The following is a 15,994-nucleotide window of genomic DNA, read 5'->3' as shown; positions in this document are numbered from 1 at the left end:
CCGTTTTCTTTTCCTTTTATTTCCTCAGAAACATGAATTCTACTTTTGTGCAGCATGTCCCCAGGAGGCTTATCTACTACATCTGCAAGGACTATTTCACAGACCTTTTAACCCTTAGCTGTGGGCACAACTTTTGTACTCCTTGTCTCTGCCTCCTGTGAGAGGATGCTCAGCATCCTACTCACTGCTCTGTGTGCAGGACAGTATCTCCATGAATAGACTTCAAAGGCATTGTTTTCGCTGTGAAACAAGTTCGTGCTTCCAAAGAATCCATTTCCTGCCAGTTACCGAACTCTGCCAAGCAAGTCTGTAGGATACACCTAGTATTAAAGGACCTCTTCTGTCCAACTGAAAAGAGCCCGCTGTGTTTGCACTGCTCCAGTTCCCAAAGGCATGCCACTCACAGACACTCACCAGTGTCACAAGCTGCTGAGCAGTGCAGGGTAAGTACCATCACTGTGAAATGTGGAAGACTCCATGCCTTATCAGGCAATGAGCAACAGTTGTTGATTTTTATTTTTCTCAAGCAAATAGAATTGCAAGATACCATGTGACATGCACTGTTCTGAAAAATTAGGGATATGACACTGAAGAAACTAGACAAACATCTTTGCTCCCCTAAAGTTTAAATTCTGTTGGGTTGAAGGAGAATGGTGATGAGTTGAGTAGGGTGTTGGCATTTCAGCATAACTAACAGGGTATGTAATCTCTAGAGACAGTGACAGTCATTGGCTACTTTAGCAAAGATGACAACAAACATCTTTCAGCGATAGCAGATTTAGAAATAATGTATTGTAATCATACCATAGAAAAAGTGATGGCCATCATTTCAAAATTAAATATGAATCGAGATTCACTTCTGAACATTGTCCATATTACATATAATGTAAGTTGTAGATTCCTCAGATTATGGATTACATTTTCTAAATTCAGGAACTCTATTTTTGATCAGTCTCCCAGATTTGACTATTAGTGTTCCCAGAGAAAATCATTGACATATCTGCTTTCTTTACTTTTTTATTTTTCTCATGTCTATCCCCTTACCAATTTTTGAGTTATCTGAAAAGTGCTATTTCTGTTTTTCTAGTGCTTAAATTTGCAGTTCTTTTACAGGAGAAACTTCTGATGCAAATGAAGTCTATTTGGAAAAGCAGACAGAAAAATAAGAAAAATCTAAACAAAGAGTACAACTTGTTTAGAGCATGGAAGTTAAGAGTAGGCCCTGTTTCCCTTGGAACCAGCTTGGGAGAGATACTATGGTAACTGACAGTGGAAGAACTTAAATTAAATCATAATGTTTCTTGAGCAGGTAATCAGAAAAAGAGCTACATCTGTTTCTCTACAGGAAACATGGCCTTCAGTACAGGATTTCACACTGAGCCCATTGTGTAACTAAAAGACTTTTCCTGGTTTTTCTGGATAAAGCAATATCTACCAGCAATACATCATCAGGGATAAGAAAATGCACTCTCTCAAGACAGAATGCAATGATCACAGGGATGGAGGTAAATACAGAGTTCTACAGGAACTTAGCAAATTTTGAATGTTAAGAAAAGCTTCTCAAACAAGTGAAAATCAATGTGATGTTTGTATGTTAGTAGAATTTGTCATTTCCTGGATATTGATGGCAGAGAGATCTGAGGGACAAGAAAAGTAAAGATGAGACAAACCAGACAACCCATGAAATTGTTCGAGATCTGCTTGCTGCTCCTACTGATTAGTACATGGGGCACGAGGCAGACAGTGATGAGAGATGTGGCTAGAAATGTCGTTATGCCCAGATCAAGAATACAAATGCCTAGCTAAGGATTTTGGATTGTGTCATTGTTGATTCATGAAGAAGAACTGAGAACCTGAATCTGAAGAAGACAACTAGACCTTTCTTTTCAAAGAACTCAAGCAATACTGAAGGAGACATATGAGAGACCAGTATTAGAGAATAAAAATTCATTGAACAGTTATCTGTGCGTGGTACCATGAGAATGCCAAAGAGGAATAAGAACATTATGTTGATCATTTAGGATGGGTTTCTTTTTTTTTTTTTTTCAAGATTTTATTTATTTTAGAGAGCACGTGAGCAGGGGTAAGAAGTGGTAAGGAAGGTCAGAGGGAGAGAGAATCTCAAGCAGACTTCACGCTAAACACAGAGTCTGAGACAGGGCTTGATCTCTTAATTCTGAGATCATGACCTGAGCAGAAATTAAGAGTCCTACACTCCCACCCAGATGGATTTCTAATGAGTCATTCATTCATATGAGGACTTTTGATGTGTTGCTCACTGTTCTAGGCCAACAAAGAGATACAGGAATGGGCAAAAAGAGAAACAAATCATTGAGCTCAGGAGTTTATAATCAGTACAAGAACTTGATCCAGAAATTTAAAAAGTAAAAGTTGTGATATATCATGTTTATGAAGTGCTTGGGTAAAATGAAAGCAGAAAATGAGTATAAGGAGTGTGGGCTTGGGGAATGTATGCTGGCCAAGGTTACACCTGGGCAGAGATCAGAAGGAGCTAGTCAGGGGTGAGGGAGCTGGGGGACAATTGCCCTCTCTGAGAACACAGCTCTCTGCAGTAGGAAACAGAGGGATTAGTAAAAGCAATGGGCAGGAAATAATTCAAACATGGAAAGAAGGTGAAGTAATATAAGAATGAATCATATTATTTGGATTTAGTAAAAGCAGGCTCTTGGCAAGTTGGAATGTGTAGCTCAGGAAAGAGTAGGGAACAGAAGCAAGGAGTCATTGCTTGGATGAATAACTGGAAATTACACCCATGGACACACTGAGTTTGATTCCATTTGGTCAATAAGTTGGCTTTTATGGCAATAAAAGCGTTAGCATAGAAGCTAGCTAAAGCCATTTTAACAAGGATGTTTAATGTTGATACTTCCAAAATAATTTGGTAAATCCACATGTGTTTAAAGATGGTATGAAGAGAAGGGGAGAAAGTGAACTGGAGACAGACCCACAGAACAAGGGATTCAGAGACACTGAGATGTAGGAGACAGAAGAGAGGCAAGAATGTGTGTGTAGGATTGTAAGCTGATGTCTCTAAGGAGGTCAGACAGGGTGGACCAATCAAGAGGAGGTGGGTGTGGTCCTGAGGCAGGTGGAGCCAAGCTCTGGTGAAACACAGAGTTTTGGAAATGAAGATAATTTAGAAAGATCATGTGCAAAGTCCTCTATTTGCCCGAGGAAGTCAATTTTTCCTTTTTTGCTGAGAGCAGATAGTTTATGAATATGAATGTTCAGGAAAATGAATTATGATTTAAATATTATGAATTATATAAAACAATAAAAATTGATTTTAAATTTCTATTTTTACATGAAAACATGGATGTTTGAGGGTAAGTCATTGTAAACAATGGTGCAGGCAATAAATAAATGAAAAAGAAAGAAAGGAAGGAAGGAAAAAGGTAAGAAAGAAACCAAATGTGTGGTTTCTTAGAAGAAAGACATAAAGTTATATGTAGTACTACTATGATGTGAATATTTGCTTTAGATCATGATTTGTAGGTTCAAATTCTAACCCCTAAGGTGATGGTAGTAGGAGTGGGGGCTTTGAGTAGTAATAAGATCACGAGGCCAGAGTCCTCAGGAATGGGACACATGTCCTTCTGAAAGAGATGCTAGAAATGTCCCTTGTCCCATCTGCCATATGAGGACACAATGAAAAGATAGCTATGTAGGAAGTGGGCTCTCATCAAATCTGCCAGCACCAATCCTAGACTTCCCAGCATATAGAATGGTGAGAAATTAATTTCTGTATATATAGCTACCCAGTCTATGGTGCTTTTGTTAAAGCAGCTCAAACAGACTCAGAACACTGTACATAGCACACAGACTGGAAGAAAAAAAGCATCCAGATATATGGCCTAATTAAACCAATGTCATTTCAGGGTTTTGTACATCTACAGATGATGATGATCAGGGCTGAATATCCTAAGGTAAACCACTATCTCCATGAGGAAAAGCAAAAACATTTAGAGAGCCTGGCAGTGGAAGGCAAGATAGTTTTTAATCAACTACGGAGAAATGTAGCTAGAATGCGTCACAGGAGGAAACCCCTGAGAAAAATGTATGAGGAACTAAAAGAAATTTGCTGCAAAACAGATGTGGACCTGAACCAGGTAAAGGCTAAGGAAAGATGTCAGGGTGTTGAACACCAGACTGCTCAGAAATCATTTATGTTCACTGAGGTCTATACCCTTGGACCTCCATTATTTTCCTGTTTCCAAGGTCCAATTCTGCCCTCTTTCACTTTGGGATGTCGGGCTTTGCTCCTCCAGTATAACCTGGAAGCTCAGGGTCACATTCACCTTATACAAAAAGGAAAACTCTGTAGAAAATTCTGTGGAACAGATACAGGAAAAAAGGAAAAAAAAAAAAGTCCTTCTTAACTCTTCTACTGAACTTTCAGTTTCTGACAGCAACAGAGGAGCTCGTGAATAGATCATTCGACTCTGTATCTGGACTTGTCAATATGTGGGAATGTGGAATGTATCCATTCTTTTTCTGTTTTGAAATTTTAGATTTGGAGCCCACATACCCTTGTAAGAACTTTGGGGAAAGCTCTGTGAATTTCGCCATAGATTAGGACAAACACAACTGTTTATTCTAAGAACATCTTCTGTTTTAAATTTTATCATGATCATGATGATATCAATGTATGCAAATATAGGAAGAGTTTCATCTTTGTAAGGAGGAGGAAAAGAGCAAATGATTTCACCCAAGAAAGAAAAGTGGAGATACAGAATTTTCCAGTCCAATTTCATAGCCTCAGACTAGACTAAGCATATCTTGAGCTCAAAGCTAAGGCTTCCTCTCTTTCTCTTCACAGGATTTCGGAGACCTCATGAAAAGGTAAGTTTGTCCCTCTGTTCAAGTTGGTTTATGGTGACAGTGGTCAGGCTATTTCTGCTGAGATGGACACACACCTTTTTGTGGCAAGTTTCTTTCTGTCTGCATTTAGAAACCAAGGCAGTCTTCTCTAAACAATTCTAGGTTTTATACTGGCCACCCTTAGGTAAAAGTGAGGGTTGAGAGGGATGCGGTTTCGGCTGTAAGGCTTAATGCAGAAGTTGCCAAAAGGTATTTATTTTTCCTATCTCTAATTTTCAAGATCCCAATTATTTGAGGATTATTCCAGGTCTTCTATGGGAAAGGCAAATAAGTGGCTATATGACTCCCCTAGGGAAGCCGAAGGCAAGAAAGAGATACAATTGTGAGTGAAGTGACATATCTCACTGAGACTGAAGTGGGAAGAGCAGGGTAGCTAATTATAAAATACAAGAACAATTGCAGTATCCCTTGATTTGCGGAGTTGAAGTCACACCTTCTGCACCTAACAGAGAGGATTCTGATGGAGCATCTTCAAGGGATTGCTTACGATCCCACTGGACGTGATAGTAAGCAGCTCTTTTTCTTTGCAGGAGTCTGTTAATGCAGCTGCACATTCCCCAGCCTGTGAACCCGCAGCTGAGCTCACAGACCATCACGGGGATGTCCGAAAGGCTTAACAACTTCCGAGGTGAGAATAGCCGCTGTGGTGAGACCTCACTGTTTCCTCAAGGAGGAGATACACTTGGAGGACCTCCCTGCATTGCTCTATTGGTCTTTTCAGAGAACAGGGAAGCAGGTCAATATGAATACCCTTATAACTAATTATATTTTATTGTTAATTAACAAGTAAAAGCTATCTGAAGTCTGTCAGAGACAATTGAATATAACCGTTTTCTTACGACAATTTGCATTGAGTTTAAAACCATGAAAGCCTGTGGCATTAAAACTACATATTAGGGGCGCCTGGTTGGCTCAGTGGGTTAAGCCTCTGCCTTCGGCTCAGGTCATGACCTCAGTCAGGGTCCTGGGATCAAACCCCACATGGGGCTCTCTGCTCAGCAGGGAGCCTGCTTCCCCCCCCCTCTTCCTTTCTCTCTGACTACTTGTGATCTCTCTCTCTCTCTCTCTGTCAAATAAATAAATAAAATATTTTTAAAAAAAGCTATGTATTAATTCAGCTATTTCAATTTGCAGATGTTAACTGTGGTTGTATGGAGATGTTCAGATTCTTAGAAGCACCGTTAGTGGTTATTTAAATGTTTATTTAAGAATTTAATTTAAGGAATGTATTTGAAAAATCACAAGACTTAACAAAGGGGTAAACATATATTTATAAACAATAGGTACAACCAGAAAACAAATGGAACATATGATTTGTTGTGTGGAGGGACAGATGGTGAGGCTGGCAGACAGGAAAAGCAGGCCTGGGATAGGATAAGTTGGATTCGGATTCCATGATGTATGAGTTAGAAATTCAGAGAGAAAAACCACTTCTTTTTTTTTTTTTTAAAGATTTTATTTATTTATTATTTGACAGAGAGAGATTACAAGTAGGCAGAGAGTCAGGCAGAGAGAGAGAAGGAAGCAGGCTCCCTGCTGAGCAGAGAGCCTGATGCGGGACTCCATCCCAGGACCCTGAGATCATGACCTGAGCCGAAGGCAGCGGCTTAACCCACTGAGCCACCCAGGGGCCCCGAGAAAAACCACTTCTTAAAAAAAAGGCAAATACGGACTTTCGGTTTATTTTACCTTTGCTTGTTTGCATGTTGTGTCCCCATGTTTGAGAAAGGTGGTCACTATTTAGGACTAATAAAAATAATAATATCATATTTTTAAAGTGATCTGTAGTACATTCATTACTGTTATTATATTTACTTTATTTTGTGCTAGTTGGTGAATGAGAAGACTTAAGCAAGTAAAGGGCCATATTGGTATTTACTTGGCATCGATGTGCAGGCTCCTAAATGTTCAGTGAACTAGTGAAAATAAAGTGAACCTGACATCCTACGTGTTTCTGTATTCTCAAAGTTGTCTTTCCTCTAGTTCTATGAAGAGACCTTACTTGCTCTGTACATAGGCAAGGAGCCCTTGCTGAGGTCTCTGGATTTTCAGTGACACACTCTGTTTAGTCATTTGCGGTAAAAGAGTGTTCTGGAGCAGTTAGTATGGGCTCTGTCATGAAAGCTAACTGTTCCATGTTCCAGAACTTAGTGAGGAATTACTAAATGGTAAGTACCACAGTGGGGTGGGAGTGTTCTCAGGAAACGAAGCAAACCAGTTTTCGTTTGGTTTTAGAGATGTGCTTGTTCGGCATTCACCAGCTGCACTTTGTCCCCAGAACTTTTAAACTCTGTTCTTTGACTTCACGGTTTTCTTCTTACTGAAGTGTGTCTTACATTGGACCACAACATAAGCAGTTCCCATGTGGCTCTGTTTGAAACCTGAGACATCTGCAATGCAGTCCTGACATGAACACATGCCCCCCAGTTTTGCAAGTCCATGGTACACACTCTTGTGGGGAGCTCAGACCTTCACCTCCAGCAAACATTACTGCGAGGTAGAGGTGGGAAACTCTCGTAACTGGATTACAGGACTTTGCAAGGATTCCTGGATAAATCACAGTGATATGCTGCTCAACCCTGAGGGTATCTTTCTACTTCTGTGCATCCAAGTGGACGACCTCTGACACCTCTTCTCTGCCTCCCCACTATTGTGCCACTACATCCAAAGACCCCAGGGCTAAAGAGGGGTGTTTCTAGATTATGAAGGTAGTACAGTAAGCTTTGTTTACAAAAGCTCCCTTATTTGTAATTTCCTCTCATGCTCCTTTTCTTGCCCTTTCAGACCTTTCATTTGCTGTGGACCCAAATGATGAGGAACAGCTCATAAACCTGTCCAAGGTCTTGGGAATTTTAATAGCTGGGTAGTGTCCTATCCTGGTGACTTCTCAAATGGGGAAAATCACTTCTACCTCATGGACTTGAACTTCATGTTACCTTCAGGAGATTTATCTGTATTATTTTTTAAAGTGGTGGCAATGTGAAGGATATACCTTTGTCTTTTCTGTTTTATTTAAATAAAAGTAATCTCTCTTATTTTCTTGTGTGGGATATGGGCACTTTTCATTTGCTGAGCTTCCTAGAAGTGGAGGAATGCATGGGTGTGGAAGCTCGCTAAATGGATGAACACAAAGCACAGAGAATTCTCCTTCCAGACTGTTCTTGTCAAAACCCAGGGTCACTTTGGGTCACTCCTCTTCCTCCATTCGTCTGGCTAAGTCCCTCCCCAATGCGTTCTCCCTTTACTGGAATAGATTAGGTTCCATTCTAACAAGACCTCAAGAACAGCTTATCTCTTCCCTTTGTAAAACTCAACAACTCGACAACAGGATTCAGGTCTTTTCTGGTTTGCCAATCACAAGATGGATGGCCAATCTCAGGGCTCTTCATACCACATTCCAAGCATGAATCACCAGCCTGGCGGCATGAAAGATAACAACAAAATATTTGAATAAATAAATAAAAGAATGTATAAAAAATATTAAAAGCAAAGGGTACAGAACCAACAGAAATTTAGGATAATGAAGACACAGTAAGACAGGAAGTGCTGAGAAACATTATTGAATAAAGAAATGAGTTATGTTACTGTTCAGATTCATGGGTCACAAATTCCCTTTAACTGAAAAGAAAAATATAGATTGTATATAATCTGACTCCTCAGTGTTGCTGTAAGTACTCAGTAATGAGCACAGTATTCCAGGAATACAGACAAATTTTACCAGAATGATAGTTACAGACAATAATGCCTTGATGCTTGGATACTGAACTAGTTTTAAGGATATTATATAAATAGTCAAAATACACATACACACACAGATTTGGGCGAATGTGTAAACCTCAGTTCTCAACCACACAAAATATCAAATAGCCAACATTCAATTTCATTTCAAAAAATGCTCCAGACCTAGATCTTACAAGTTGACAAAGTAATCAGACATTAAAGTAATTCTCTCCAGGAATCCCTGCTCTCCTTCTCTTCCCAGAGAATCTTCAGTAGTGAATATTCTGGCAACTAAATTCACTTCTGTGAAAATGTAGCAGCATAAAAGCTACACCTAGATTTTCAGAGTGTTGCCTAGGGAGTCTTTAAAGCAATCTGACAATCCTGATCCCCTCATCTCTTGGAAGGTTCCAAGAGTCGCTACATACTTAACAGTTTTGTGTGGACTTCTGGCACTGGCCAAAATGGAATAAATCCTCGAGTCCAACTCACCCACGGATGACAACTAGAGACGTCTGAACAGACCACCGAAAGTAAGAACTCTGTATGTGAGGACTCCGAGAAGTTAAAAATAGAATGTGAACCCACTCAAATCGCCGACTGGGCGACCCCCCCCCCAACACACACCACCCCAAAAAGCCTTTACTCGGGATTTCTAAGACTTTACAGAAGGGGTGGCCCAAAGCGCACAAGCTCCTTCTGACCTCCTCCCCACCCCCACTCCCATCCCCCAGATATTTAGGGCAACCTCACTGGTCATTACCGCTCCTCGCATTTTACACGAGGACGTGCCTGTGTTTCAGAAGGATTTCTGCTCCTCCTCCTCCGCGGCCCTTTGAACGCAGGATTCAAAAACCTGGATCAAGGATAAAATGAAAGGATTGGAGAGAAGAAACAGAGATACAGTCACCCCGGGACAGTTTTTGATGCAAATTTCCTGTCAAATACAGGGAAGAGAATGACTGATTCCTCTAAGCCATAGGGACAATAAAATTGTCAAACGGGGAAAGGAAAACAGGTCTGTTCTCTAAGAGGCTGATGCAGGAGCTGGACTGTCTGGGCTTCTGACCTTACCAGGTGTTCCTGAGATACCTGCTGGGCAGGAATTTTCATCTCCTTCAGAAAAATACTGAAGAGCTGGCAAAGACCAGATCAGAGAGCGAAAGAAGAGAGAACAAAATATAATAGGACAGAAGAAAAAAGAAAACTGCAGACACAACAAAAACTATCCCAACGTTTCTCACAATTCTTCTTTGACATAAATACTTGACAAAAGAAAGTTAAAAAAGAAACAGATTTAAAAGATGATTGAAGGTGGATGTGGAGCGAAGCTACGGAGGGCGTTATAAAACACACTGGGAGTGAGCGGTCCATAATACATTCCGTTGTAGTGCCCACTAGATATTTAGAAATACTAATTTGGAACATGGGAGCCATCTTCTATTGGGAAATCTGGGTTAGTGAATTACGGTCGAAGCCATAGGGATATGGAGCTCATTGTGGGAGGTATGCAAATCACACTTAGAGAATCACAATCTACCAAGGATGCTGAAAAAGGAGTCCTGATGGATAAAGGAAGATAGTAACCAGAATGAAGTGGAACCAGAAGGGTAAATACCAAAAGGCCAGGGGCCAACGGAGTGTTGACCTTCTCAGGAGGCCCTCCTTGTCCTTGAGGGCCCACCCCTCCTCCAGCCCACTGTTCCCAATCTCTCCTCCTTTTTACCAAGGAACACTAAAATCACCTTAATTTGGGAGGGCAGGAAAATCCCCCATTTATATTTTTTCTTACTGAACCAATCTGAGAACGCTCACTCTGGAGACTGAGGCCATCAGTAAATACTGTCCTATCTTCGCAGGAAACAGTTTGGGAAGATCTAATCTGGCTTCGTATAAACAATCTAAGTCATGAAAGTTTTTAACGAGATGACTATGTCAGGAATGCTTATCGATAAGAAAGTAGTTACTTGGGAAATACTGTGGCCTGATTTCTCTCCTATATAGAACAAGACCTGTAACTCAAGAGTATGTTGCCATAAATCACCTCATGGGAACAGGCATGGAAAAGAAGAGCGGCAAGTTCTGTCCAGAATGGCAAAGCCTGGAAATGGGCTATAGGACAGTTTCTATCTTGTCCTCATTGTGGTAGAATTTGAGCCTATTTCTTTTTTTTTTTTTTTAAGATTTTATTTATTTGTCAGAGAGAGAGAGAGGGAGAGCACACAAGGCGGGGCAGAAGTGGGGAGCGAGGGGGAAGTAAAAACAGACTCCCCACTGAGCAGGGAGCCAGACATAGGGCTCCATCCCAGGACCCTGGGATCATGACCTGAGTCAAAGTCAGTAGACACTTAACTGCATGAGCCCTCCAGGTGCCCTGTAGATTTTTTTTTTTAAATAAGGAAATACTCTCTCTAGAATATGTAAAGTGAAATAAATTTGTTATTTCTGACTCTCTTACTATAAACAATTCCGGTCTCCCTATTCATGAGTTCATGGTACTCTCTGCTTTTTGTAAAATGTTTAGATTTATTATTTGTAGTTATTCTTTTTGTCTCTTTTACTGAATTTAGACACATAGTTTTCATAGTATTTATTGTGTTGCCTTTTAAAATACCAAGCGTTCCTGGGACGCCTGGGTGGCTCAGTTGGTTAAGCAGCTGCCTTCGGCTCAGGTCATGATCCCGGTGTCCTGGGATCGAGTCCCACATCGGGCTCCTTGCTTGGCGGGGAGCCTGCTTCTCCCTCTGCCTCTGCTTCTGCCTGCCACTCTGTCTGCCTGTGCTCGCTCTCTCCCTCTCTCTCTCTGATAAATAAATGAAATCTTAAAATAAATAAATAAATAAAATAAAATAAAATACCAAGCGTTCCTGCTTTTGAGCAATAGCAATATGAATTTTGCTTTAAAAAACAAATGCCCCTGCGGGTGCCTGGCTAGCACTCTTGGGTTCCCCACTCTTGGTTTAGGCTGGGGTCCTGTTCTCCGGTCCTGAGAGCAAGTCCGCCTCAGCACCTGGTGCAGAGTCTGCTTGAGATTCTCTCTCCTACCGCTGCCCCTCCTGCTTGTGTGCTTGCTTGCTCTCTCTCTGTCTCTCAAATGAATAAATAAGTATTTTTAATTAATTAATTAATTTTTAAAAAGCAAATACATCTAGTAAAAAATGTTGGGTTAAGGGACAATATTGAATTAAATATTGAAATATTTAATTTGAATTAATAATAATTAATTATAATTAATAATAAATAAATAATAATTAATAATAAATTGAATATTGAATTAAAGCTGTTAAATAAAGCCTTCAGCTTGCCTTCAGCAAGAGCCCTGCAGATGAATCCCAACTGCCCAGAAGTAGGCCCCATCCAAGTCGGGGGCAGGAGCAGAGGGACCTCTCAGGACCGGCTGACCCTGCAGGTGTGCAGACTGCTGACCCCATATGCTCCTTGGGTTCAAGGTCCCAGTTTTGACACAAACCTTCTGAGTCCAAGGGGATTAGGCAAGTTCCCTGGGCTTGGCCCTCTGGCTGCCAGAGTTCCAGGGCGGGAAGGCAGCCCACAATCTGGGTTTAGGCTCCCACGCTGGAGCAACCTTCCCCCAAGGAGACTGGCTTTCCTAGAGAAATGTGTGTGTTTGTGCGCATGTGGTGGAGTGGGACTTGGAGTTTGCAGGGCCATCACCAGTAGGGTGGGCTCAGGACATTGACCCCCTGAGTGTGCGGTGCTGGGGGAGGGACGCTTGGGCCTGGCAGGGCCCCGGCCGGATACCAGGCTCCCAGAAACCTCCTGAGCGGCGTCTGCTGTTTTCCAACCTGATCAGGAGGCTGCAGTAATTGCCAATAAACGCAGTCTCTGGATCTCTACCAGGGTCACTCCATATGGATCCGGGATATCTCTCATCCACATTCTGGAAGGATTACTTGTCTAGGACCAGACAGTTACCCAAAATATAATTGCAGTATCGTAACTTCTCTAAAGAGAAAAATGTGACCATCGATATGATCAAATGAAGGCAAACCTAAGTCTGATGTTAGAGACGGGTGTAGACAGCAATAGCACAGCTGATGGCAGACCTGCGAGCCGCAAACCCTTTCTTGGGATCCCACGTGATTTCACTAGAAGGGCATAAGCATTTTAACTGGTAATAGCTTGCCTTATGGGGATGCGATCACTACCGACAATGACTCTTTCCTCTCTGCCCTTAAAGAGATGGTATTTTCTGGGGCGCCTGGGTGGCTCAGTGGGTTAAGCCGCTGCCTTCGGCTCAGGTCATGATCTCAGGGTCCTGGGATCGAGTCCCGCATCGGGCTCTCTGCTCAGCAGGGAGTCTGCTTCTCTCTTTCTCTCTCTGCCTGCCTATCTACTTGTGATTTCTCTCTGTCAAATAAATAAAATCTTTAAAAAAAAAAAAGAGATGGTATTTTCTTCTTTCGCTCACTGTTACCCTTTCTATTCCTAATAATATGCAAGTGGTTTCTTGGGGCGCCTGGATGGTACAGTGGGTTGAGCATCCGCCTCTTGGTTTCGGTTCGGGTCACCATCTCGGGGTTGTGAGATGGAACTCCCCTCCACACTCACCTCAGAGTCTGCTGGAGCTTCTTTCTCCCTCTGCCTCTGCCCCTTCCCCCAAACCCCACTGGCGCAATCTCTCTCTCTCCCTCTCTCTCTAAAATAAAAAAATCTTTTAAAAAGTGGTTTCTTTACATGGTCAAATAAACTCACACGAGCAGTGTAAACACCTCTGAAATAAGCTCGCGCTAGTGTAAATGCCTCCAGCTGCGTGAGTGTCAAAACATGCTCAGACATCACGGGCTCTCTCTGCTGCAGCTCCGTAAAGAAATCCTTCTATTACTCCTTCTATTTTTCTTCCATCCTTTTACTTTTAGCCTTTCTGAGATACATCTTCCATTCAGCACAGAACTGAGTTTTGCGCCGTGATTTAATTTGACAGTATCTTTTTCTTTTATAACTCCGTTTACTTTTATTGATAAGAGGATTTTGAGCGGCTTTATTTTGGTTATAGTATTTTCTACTATGTGTTATATGCCGCTGTCTGTTCCTATTTTGCTTGTATTTGTTGCTTTTGTTCTGTATTAAGATATTCAGCAAGGTTGGGTTTTGTTCTGATGGCTTCCGCACATAACTCGCTTCAGTCATCTGTTTCTTTAGACCTAGTCATTGTCTGCAAACTACAACAGCATTGGCTTCCCCCTCCATGCTTCTTCATCTTCCACTCTGATGTAATAATACTAACATTAAATGTTTCCCTTGGCAGTAGTCAATGTGCCTACAGCCTACACTTCTACACACAAGACCCTGGGACTCCAGGCATCCTGGATAAGGTGGTCTGCAAGCTCATTCTGTGCAATGCTTTTCTTCCTCGTGTTCTCCCATTCTTCTTAGTCCTGTCATTTCTCCATTATCAGAGCACCTCCTATTTAAATTCCTTTCCGTCCATGTCATCCTGCCTATTCTTTTGTCTTTTAAAGTTAAATATACCCTCACTCACCACCACCACCACTAAAAGAAGAAGGTTTTTTAAAAAATGCCGGAGAAAGCACACAAAAATGCATCCGCTTGTCGCAGGAAGAGAGAGAGAAAGAGTGTGAAGGAATCTTTTTTTTCTGGGGGGAGGGGAGGTCACACTGAGCTTGGTCTCCAAGAGAGCAGCACAGGAGAGTTGATTGGGAGCAGGTGAAGTTTGTAGCTCTTCCTGGGAGGAGGGAAGCCGGCCCCTCATAAAAAGCTGAGCAGAAGCGAGAACCAGTGATGTTTCAGATCAAGGTTTCGATCCGCAGGTAGGACTGTGAGAAAACTCTCTTAGCATTTCTTTCCCAAGAAAATATTCGATACTCTTATGTAAGCGAAAAGGCCGGAAGATCATATCTCATTAAACTAAGACTGTTTTCCACGTGCGGCCTCTGGTGTTTCTGGAACTAGAAGGTAAGAAAATTATCTGTACTTGGACTTGGTGAGGCCTGTCTTCTCTACCTCCTCCATGTCTAATCTTTTTCTTGGATTTCCTGAATTTTCTCCCTGGGGCTCTGTCCTGGAGGTGGTTAGTGTGGTGGGTTCCCGGGGTGCAGACCGCTCACTCCATCTGCTTTTGCCATCCTCACTGTCCCCTGCACGTTGGGACCAGAGAAGCCTCTCCTGGCTTCTGCTGCTGTTCTTACATTACACTACTGAGCTCTCTGTGCCAAGTAGGAATCTCCAAATTTGGGGGTGCCTGTTTATTATCAGTTGAGTTTCTAAGTTTTCGGACTCCCCAAACCCTTGGAAACCCTATTGCCTTTCCTTCACGTCCTCCAGGATGGCTGATGATCTCCCCCTGGGTGTCAGCAGTTTAGTTTTACTTGCTCAATCTGGGGTTCCTGGGGACACCCCATCATGTTATTTTCTCATAGACGCTGTCTTCTTGTCTCTCTTGCTCTGTCAGTACTGGTGGCAAATTCAGAGATACTACAACTATGCTGCTGCTAACCTCCTGCCTAGAAGCCCTATTGATTGAAATGTTGAATGTGTACCTGATTTAAAGCTGTGATTTTAATTCCATGTTATTTGGCAGAGACACAGAAGAGCCTCCTTGGGCTTGTATTTTCATGCACTACAACATTTTTTTAATAGAACATGAGACTATAATTACAAAACACAAACCTGGCCATCAGCCAATAACCATAAATTGAAATACCATGCAGCTGTTACAAATGAGGGACTGCAAATGTGCATAGAGGTAACTAGAGGCTTAAGTTTTTTCAAATTTACTCATGCAACAACATTATTGTAAACACACACATAACTACACATGCATACATCCTCAAGTAAATGGGTACACACATTAAGAAATAACTAGATTGGGATGTCTGGATGGCTCAGTTGGTTAAGCAGCTGCCCTCGGCTCAGGTCATGATCCCAGCATACTCGGATCAAGTCCCACATGGGGGGGGGGGGGTCCTTGCTCGGCAGGGAGCCTGCTTCTCCCTCTGCCTCTGCCTGCCACTCTGTCTGCCTGTGCTCGCTCCCTCTCTCTCCTTCTCTCTCTCTCTGACAAATAAATTTAAAAATCTTTAAAAAAAAAATAACTAGATTGAGTGAAGGGTTTAATAACTACGTAATTTTATGTGCTGTGAATATGTTGTATGCCAGAAGCAGGCATTAATGTTTTTATTTCATTTTTAACTTTGAGGTAACATAGATTCACCTACAGTGGTAAACTACTGATACACAAAGGTTCCTTATGATCTTTGCCCATTTCCCCCCATTGGTAGCATCTTGCATAGCTAGAGTACATTACCACAACGTGGAAATTGACATTGATGCATTTCACAGAACTCGCTCAGATTTCAAATTTTATACTTCCTTATGACTTTTCTTTCATTGT

The 15,994-nt window shown here is 41.8% G+C and overlaps 1 protein-coding gene and 1 pseudogene across 4 annotated transcripts in view; both read left to right on the top strand.

Moving 5' to 3' along the window:
- The window catches only part of LOC122912499, a 33,118-nt pseudogene extending 25,404 nt beyond the window's left edge, over nt 1-7,714 (top strand).
- A 6,437-nt stretch (nt 7,715-14,151) lies between these two features.
- The window catches only part of NAALAD2 (N-acetylated alpha-linked acidic dipeptidase 2), a 92,784-nt gene continuing 90,941 nt past the window's right edge, over nt 14,152-15,994 (top strand). For 3 of the 4 annotated variants that reach the window (XM_044258333.1, XM_044258330.1, XM_044258331.1), the window contains exon 1: nt 14,152-14,556. The gene's annotated coding sequence lies outside the window, so the exon portion shown is untranslated. The remainder of the gene's footprint in view (nt 14,557-15,994) is intronic. The other variant, XM_044258332.1, reaches the window with a different exon arrangement.

Source organism: Neovison vison, chromosome 7 (genome assembly GCF_020171115.1).
Source record: "Neovison vison isolate M4711 chromosome 7, ASM_NN_V1, whole genome shotgun sequence".
Lineage (NCBI taxonomy): Eukaryota > Metazoa > Chordata > Mammalia > Carnivora > Mustelidae > Neogale > Neogale vison.
The sequence above is the reverse complement of the archived record's forward strand: the minus strand, read 5'-3'. Positions and strand labels throughout refer to the sequence as shown.